The sequence below is a fragment of the Bubalus bubalis genome, chromosome 7 (assembly GCF_019923935.1).
Source record: "Bubalus bubalis isolate 160015118507 breed Murrah chromosome 7, NDDB_SH_1, whole genome shotgun sequence".
Lineage (NCBI taxonomy): Eukaryota > Metazoa > Chordata > Mammalia > Artiodactyla > Bovidae > Bubalus > Bubalus bubalis.
In genome coordinates this window covers 60,142,159-60,148,958 of record NC_059163.1, presented here as the reverse complement: position 1 = coordinate 60,148,958, position 6,800 = coordinate 60,142,159, and the positions used below count along the sequence as shown (strand labels likewise).

Sequence of the window (6,800 nt, the reverse complement as noted above, 5' to 3'; positions counted from 1 at the left end):
AATTATTTTTTATTGGCGTATACTTGCTTTATAATGTTGTGTTAGTTTCTGCTTTACAGCAAAGTTAATAAAAGTGACCTGGCTTAAATAGGTCACATCTAGGAAACTCAGCTATCTCTAGAAGTCCAAACGTCTAAACCTTTTGCTCTGTGCTTAAACTGAACTGCAGAGTCTTTGATTAAAAAAAAAAAAAATCCCTTCTTTGGGACAACTGCAGTTCCTTCTCCTCCAAAGACTGGAGATGAGATTGGTAGAAGTAGAAGCATGGCCACCTCTGGATTTCCTTGTGCTTTGGGAACCTGCTGTGGGTGGGAAGGGTTGGCCTCAGGCGTGAACAGGAGAGTTGTTTTAAGGGGCTGGGAATCCACCTTGCATGACAACTCTTTATGTTTCTGAACACATGATGTTCTATTACCATCTTGGTTAGGGATCCCGGAAGCAGCTGGGTTCCACACGATTTTGTAGAGTTGATGTGGCTTCTCTTGCTTGGGAGGAGGTATGTCTCCTGCTTAGCTCTGCGCAAGCTCTGGGAGTTGATGATGGACGGTTTAGAAGCCTGGCATGCTGCAGTTCATGGGGTCACAAAGAGTTGGACATGACTGAGCAACTGAACTGAACTGAACAGCTCTTTCCTGGGAAACTTGAAGACTGTCTTAAGAAATAAGGACATTGAATGAAAAAGTTTGCATAAAATAGGATTGACTGCTTTTGTAAACAGATATTTTATAGTTGTTTCAAGTGGAAAGCTGTGGCAGTCTCGAATCTGCCTGCTTCTTCTTTTTTTTTTTTTCTAACAAGGTATAGGGAAATAAGGCCATAAAAAGTGCTTGCTCTCCAAATTTCTCTATCGTATCCTGTTGATAAAACCTGAGCTAGTGGATAGTGAGTGCAGCTGTGAATTAAAGGGCACTATGTGAAATGTTTAGGGGAGATTTCCTGAAGTGAAGACAGTGCAGTATCCTGAGACCACAGTATCAATTGAGTGCGAAGAAATATAAAAGGGACTAAGTGTGGCTCAAAGCAGTGCCTGAAATCATCAAACAATCATTAAAATAAATGCCTTTCTGTGGACTTGTCCAGCCACTGGCAGACCAGTAAAACAGGGGGAAAAATTCACTGGTGTAGTTATAAATTACTAGCATATTAGCATCAAAATAAAGTTTTGCAAATGGAACTCTCTGCTTAGTCTGCCTTTATCTTTCCCACTGAGAGCTCTGGAGATTTCTCCTCTGTCTATGGTCATATTTCTGGTTTGGTGCAGCCATGTCAGTGTTGACCTCTTGTCCCATATGACGTTGGGACTGTACCAGATGTTTGAGGAAGAAAAGGGCAACTCTGAAGACATTATTCGGCTTGCCCCACTTCCCTTATCATCCAGCCATTGACAATCTCTGTGTCCTACTTCCCGGGACACATTAAGTGTCACCTGAAGACACCCTAGAAGGTGACCTTCACCAGAAGGGCTACAGTAGCAACCAGATGTACCCCTGTGCACAGCCAGGTGTTGGTGGGTGGCTCCTTTCAGTCCCAGATCTTGTGGGAGCTTCTAGGATGTACCGCTGGCAGGCAGTATGACATGTACCTGTTCCCCAGCATCTTCATTCACAATGGCACCCAGAGTGGGGATGCTGCTTGCAGATTCCGTCTTTGAATAGGCTTTTAATTTTATCTCACCAAATGACAACTCTTAAGGCCCTTTTACTGTCTTCACAGCGTTTGTCTGAGGGTCCCCAGTCTCCACTCTTCAGATTCTCCGGGTGATCTAGCATGTGTATCAGCCCCCTTGGGGGCTTACGTAGGTGTGCTCATGTGTGGGTACGCTGGCATAGTTTCCTTTGACCTTTTTCTTGTCTGCTCTCCTGCTCTTCTCAAATTTAATAGCCTCATTCATCCCCACAGTTGATTTATCTTCCAGGCCCTCTTTCTTTCCTCGGTCATGAAAACTTGGAGAAGTAAAATCTGTTCATTAAAATGGCTGTGAGTCCACTCAGAAACCAAGGAGTGTTAGGTTTGTATTCCTCTGGTGATGGCAAAGGATTTAGGTTTTCAGTACAGATTATGAACACCTTTGCTGACTTTTATTTTCATTGCTTGCTTTCCACATTCAAATAAAAATATTTTTAAACCAGAGTCTTCACAAAATATATGAAGTTTTCCATTCTCAGGGTTTTTGACATTTTCAGGCCAAGATTTCCATTCAGTGGATTCTTAGGTTTAAGATCGGTGTGTCCCTTCAGGTTTCAGATGTTTAGAGAATGATTGGTCATACTGGGGCCCTGTGAAATGTTCTTGACACTTAGGTTTCAGTGAAGCTGTGCAGAATGTAGGAAATATGTTTTAGTACCAGCAAAGATGCATTTAATTTTGAGTGTGCCTTTTTCCTTTGAGACAAGAAGCAGCTATTTTTTGCTCTTAAAAAGAAGATGTACCCACTTAACAACACATTATATACACACACACACACACACACACACACACACACACACATAATCAGTGAATCTAAACTTCCAGAGAGGGGACCTTATGGGTTAGTTGTCAAACTTAGTGAATTTATACGTGTAAAGTGCTTAGAAAAATGCTTGGTAGTGAGCACACAATGTATATTGCTTATTTCTATAATTGACTTGCTTTACAGTTTGAGCATATCATCTTGACACTAGATTTAGGTTACATGCATGCATGCTCGGTCATTCAGTCATGTCCGACTCTTTGCAATTGCATGGACTGTAGCCCTCCAGGTTCCTCTGTCCATGGGATTCTCCCAGCAAGAATACTGGAGTGGATTGCCCTTTCCTTCTCCAGGGGCTCTTCCCAACCCAGAGACTGAACCCGAGTCTCCTGTGGCTCCTGCATTGACAGGCAGACTCTTTACCACTGAGCCACCCGGGAAGTCCTCAGATTTAGGTTACTATTGTCAAATTTAGGTAGAAAAATAACCTTGCTCGTCTACTAGAATGATAGTTTATGTTATTTGCATCTGGAGATACTGTCAGATTGCAAAGAACAGAAATTCGGGCACATGGGAGGTCTGCATTCAAATCCTGTCTTCCTTATTTACTAGCTAGAGGACACTTATATAAAATGGGGATGATGAAAAGACTCTTGTGAGAGCTGTAAGAGCACAGAAGAGCATATGTGTAATATCCAATACTAGTTAATAGGTAATACTGTATCTGGAGGGGAAAGACCTGGGTCTGAATCCTGCTTCTGCCACTTGCTGCTAGTATGATCTGGGGCAAGTGACCTCACTTCTCTGTGCCAGCAACTTCCTTAACGTCTCTCATCATTAAACTGGAGCTGATAATGATAATTATAGTCCATAATAATTCTTATTCAGATATGGTAATAACAGTCTTTATTGGTCAGGGCTATCGAGAGTGCAAAACCTGTTAACAGACTCACAGGTAGGTGTAATTATGTGTTAACAGTTAACTCTGTTACTTTTAGGAGAATAACTTACAGCAGCCATGCAGGAGGGAAGGTTAGACATAACACCTAGAGGCCAACTAGGATGATCCCACCCCACCCTTTTATCCTGGGCAATACCATGGAAGAGAATACAGGAAGTGACAGTGACATTCTAAAGGACTAGGCTTGAATTATCTCTGATTTATATAGGAAGGAAGTCATTCAAAACAGCATTACTTTATGTGTCAAGTTAGAGAGGCAAAGCCAGGTACTGGAGCATCCTCGATGAAGTACAGGTTAGAACCACTAGCTCCAGGAGCCATTCAGTGAAATAGCCGTGCTGGTGAAATAGCTGACTGCTTCAAAGACTTTGGGGACCTATGAGCAATTCCTGAGTGAGGAGCACACTTCTCTGATTGGATGGGATTCTGTGCAAGAAATGGACAAATAGCTGAGCCAAGCCAGTGATCTCACTGCATGCGATTTGAGTATTCAAGTGGCAGAATAATCCTGTTCAGCTGCAAGCTACTCCATCTAGAGTAAAGAACAGAAAAAAAAAAAAAAAAAAAAAAAGGTCGTTGATTCTCAAGGGGAAATGAGTGTCCTTGGGGGTTTCCTGTCTCTCCGGCAGGTCCCTGACAGCTAATCAGGATCGACTGGTTCCTAACCTGGCCTGGAGGTAGAAGCTTCCAATAGCCCTCCCTTCATCCATCTATCTTACTCTCCTCCCCTCCCACCAGCGTCTGAGAAGGTAGGGGCTGCAGTGTATGGCTGGTTACAGGAAAGTCCCCATCCTACTCCCTGTGGTTAACTGGGATCGAGGGAGTGGATGGGTGCTGGGAAGAGAGGGTGCTCCCAATGGCAGCCAGCTAACTCCCACCACCCCCTTTCTCGCTTCTTGATCAATAAACCCCAGGCTGTCTTCATGCACCTCTCCCACATTCATGTTCCTTAAGGGAAGATCGGAGCAGCTTTCTATCCCCACACAGTCTCAGGGACATTTGGTATTTTACATTATGAAAATGAGATTCACCAGATTTTAGAGACAGAAGAAAACTTGGGGATGGTCTTGTTCCATCTTTTTGTAAGAGTAAACTTGAGATTTGGAAAAGTAATTTGTTTTCTCAACTTCACACTTGAAAGTGTTTCTGTAAGAAAACAGGTTCTTTGCCTCGCTTGGAAGGGAGTCAGGGACTTGTATTGTCCTAATTCTGTCACCAAACTTGGACAAACCATTTAGCTTCTTCAGTTTCCTCATTTCCTGCATGTAAGAAAGAAATTTGAGTGGCTTTAAAGGACCTTTCTAGCTTTAAAATTTTGTGATTTTATATACATGCTTCCAGGGATATTTATCATGGCAGGACTCAAAAACAAGGTTATTGGGACTATTCTGATAAAAGAGTGTCTTTGTGTTTTGGGTCCCACCGTGGTTATGGGTTGTGGTGGGCAGGAGTTGTTGTAGAACACAGAAGATCTCTGGGAAGGGTACGACTTCTGCACAGATGATTCTGCTGTCGAGAACATGAGTATTAGACGCTCACCAGAATAATAGACCAGAGTATTTCTGAGACATGAAGCACAGGAGACTTCCTGGAATAGATGGTTCTCCCTGGGGCCGCAAGGATGGTCACAGGTTACATGCATATGATGTGGACTGAGATGGCTTAAAAATAATCTGATGGTTTGTTAGGATTGTTTGAATGGTTCTTCTGTTTTATGTAACTTTTCATTGAACATTAGTTATTCACCGAATCTAAGTTACCATGAATCTTATGTCAGCAGAATCTAAATTACTTATAAATAATTAGGACTCTATCTGAAGTAGAACTTATGATTTGATAGTTTATTGACAGTGTTAAGGTGTTAAGGTCCAGTCTGTTTTTTTACAGAGAAACTAAGATGTGCCCTACCTGGTTGAAAAGTGAAAATCTGAGGCATCCAAATAGTTTTGACAGTGAAATTGCAGGACCAATTTGATGACTAATTATTTACCAAATAATTGAAACGACTAAATTGTGTAATTGTTTTGCTTTATGCTTGTATTCCAGAGAAGGCAATGGCACCCCACTCCAGTACTCTTGCCTGGAAAATCCCATGGACGGAGGAGGCTGGTGGGCTGCAGTCCGTGGGGTCACTAAGAGTCGGACACAACTGAGAGACTTCACTTTCACTTTTCACTTTCATGCATTGGAGAAGGGAATGGCAACCCACTCCAGTGTTCTTGCCTGGAGAATCCCAGGAATGGCGGAGCCTGGTGGGCGGCCGTCTATGGGGTCGCACAGAGTAGGACACGACTGAATCGACTTAGCAGCAGCAGCATGCTTGTATTCCCTTACAAGAAAACTGAAAGTAATTCTGCTACACTGGTTGCCACCACATTAATAGCTGCCTCATCTACTCTCATTGATAGATCTTGGGTCTATCCTTTGTAATAATTCTAGTCACTTCTTTAAACATGTCTTAGGATTAGCAGCTGTCAACGGTTAGAACTTGAAGCAGATTCAGTTACAGGAGTGGAAGCTGAGCCAGATATTTAATGCCACTTTCACCTGTAGGTGAGAGAAAGAAAAAAAGGAAAGACCTTTATTAATGGGGTTATATGAGCTTTAAGTCTGTTTTCATCATCAAGAGAAGCTTTACTTTAAAAGAAAAGAGATAGGGAATACACTTTTATGAAATATATTAGCGCTCTAAATAAAATATGGGCTTATTTCTAAACTCTGGAACATCTAAAATTAAAAAATTAGCTTTTAGCCATGTTCAAATTAATTATAAAAATTCATTCTTTGGATATATGCATATATGTCACATAGTAAACATGAGTAAAAAGAATAGGCTTCAGTTGTAGTTTGGAAATGGTTTAGAATTTGAATACCAATTTCAGAAACCCCAAACCTTATGAGCTTAAGACGCTTATAGACTTGTTTAGGGACACCTATTCAAACGTTTAAAGTAAATATGATGTTTAGGTACAAAGTGCAGCAGGTCATGGTGGTGGCTGCCCTGAATCACCATGGATGAAAGCGGAGACAGTTGCTTGAATTAGGACTTGTCTGTGAGTTGGGATTAGGTTAGAGGACAAGAGTCTCCTTGGGTTGTCAATGATCCTATTTTTTCATTTCATTGGGAGAGTCTCCTTGGGTTGTCCATGATGCTATTTTGTGAGCAGAGGGACCGACTACTTTGTTCTGGACCACCTTTTCAATTTTTTTCAATAGCAAACAGCCAAAGAAGATAGAAATAGTGTCCCTCTCTGGAAGGCACTCTAGAATTTAAGGACAGACATGCTTACTCCTTATTATAAAATATTCAGGCTTCCAAATCTCACGTGCCTCTCCTGTAACCCACTGTGGATACAGATGTCACCTGGCCTGTGGGAACTGAAAGTCAGG

The 6,800-nt window shown here is 41.9% G+C and overlaps 1 protein-coding gene across 2 annotated transcripts in view; it reads left to right on the top strand.

Annotated features, from left to right (window-relative positions):
* Window positions 1-6,800, top strand: part of TBC1D1 (TBC1 domain family member 1) — a 224,205-nt gene that overhangs the window by 1,041 nt on the left and 216,364 nt on the right. The gene's annotated exons all lie outside the window — the stretch shown is intronic.